The sequence below is a fragment of the Cephus cinctus genome, unplaced genomic scaffold, assembly GCF_000341935.2.
Source record: "Cephus cinctus unplaced genomic scaffold, Ccin1 Ccin1_scaffold0068, whole genome shotgun sequence".
Classification (NCBI taxonomy): Eukaryota; Metazoa; Arthropoda; class Insecta; order Hymenoptera; family Cephidae; genus Cephus; species Cephus cinctus.
Window position 1 is genome coordinate 257,518 of NW_014332811.1, and position 1,436 is coordinate 258,953.

Sequence of the window (1,436 nt, forward strand, 5' to 3'; positions counted from 1 at the left end):
CACGTGGTATTATCGCGTGTCACTATTGGGCGTGGTTTTATGGGTCGTGTGGCTTTTAAGTTAATTTAATTACATTTTTTCATTACTTCCTTCATCGTCCACGAATTCCCCCCCCCCTTCCTCCCTTCCTCCCCACGGTCTACCGCCGTGAATTACACGCGACGATAAACATCTCAAGATTATTCTCGCTTATCGAGGATACAGGACGGGCACGCTTCGGCTATGGAGTTGATTGTCCGGAGAGTGTTGCTATTGACTTAACGTGGTTGAACTATGATCAAAATGTTTATTTGGTGTAATTGTTGGACTGCTTGTAATACGCAGAAGGGTGATACGGTCACGATCGACTTATGGAAAGTCGTTGATGAATTTTGAGACTGGTGGTATGTATACTGGATGCGAGTACGACTGAGACGGATTCGTATAAGCTTTTTCGAGTGAGAGAGAAATGTATATATACATATATGTATATAGTAAGAAGCACTAAAAATTATCATAGGCTGCCGTGGTCCCTTGGGGACGTAAGTACGATATCAGTGTAAATACTGAAGTTAACTGTATTACTTCCGGTTACGTGGGAGAGTACGTATCGTTAAGAAAAAAAAAAAAAAAAAAAAAAAAAAAAAAAAAGTACGATATCAGTGTAAATACTGAAGTTAACTGTATTACTTCCGGTTACGTGGGAGAGTACGTATCGTTAAGAAAAAAAAAAAAAAAAAAAAGAAAAAAAAAAAGGATTATTAAATCTCAGTGATTTTGGTATTCCTTTTTCTTGAGCTCTATTAAAGACTTCGAGTTTCTTTGTAATCCAGCCGCAAGAAGAAGACTTCTTTGTGCGCTCCGCGAAGTGGGTCACGCTTCCGCTTACCACGTCCACGGGGACCACCTATATATTACCACACCTCCACCATGGACAGTAAATAACCTAACGATCGCCACCATAAAACTTACGAAGAGCATTTGACTTGCGTTAACGTGATAAACGTGGGACGCGAGAGATTTTTCGGATTTTTACGAAAAGTTCAGGTTATTTTCGAGTGGCGCTTTAAAGAAAAAATGTAGCTGGAGTAAAAAGATTTAACGTTAAGATAACAGCGTTTTCTTCTTTTTTTTTTTTCTTTGGTTTCCAGGAAAAAATAAAAACGAATCGGTAGCAACAGCTGTTCCGGTATACCGGCGCCAAAATAATTCAAAGCCTAAGGATTCTTTATGGGAGTTTAAATATTTTGACGTTACGAGATACCCGTGCGTTATAAGCCGTGTCGAGCCCTTTCTCTTGCTATAGAATTTGTGTGCGTGTGTATATATATATATATCGCTGGTAACACAGCCGTAAATACGTACGGTGAATTTCGCATGGCCAAAGTCCTTAACTCTGCAACGAGAGAGGTAATTCGAGCGAAAATTGGCCAACGAGCTCGGCGAACCTTGGAGAA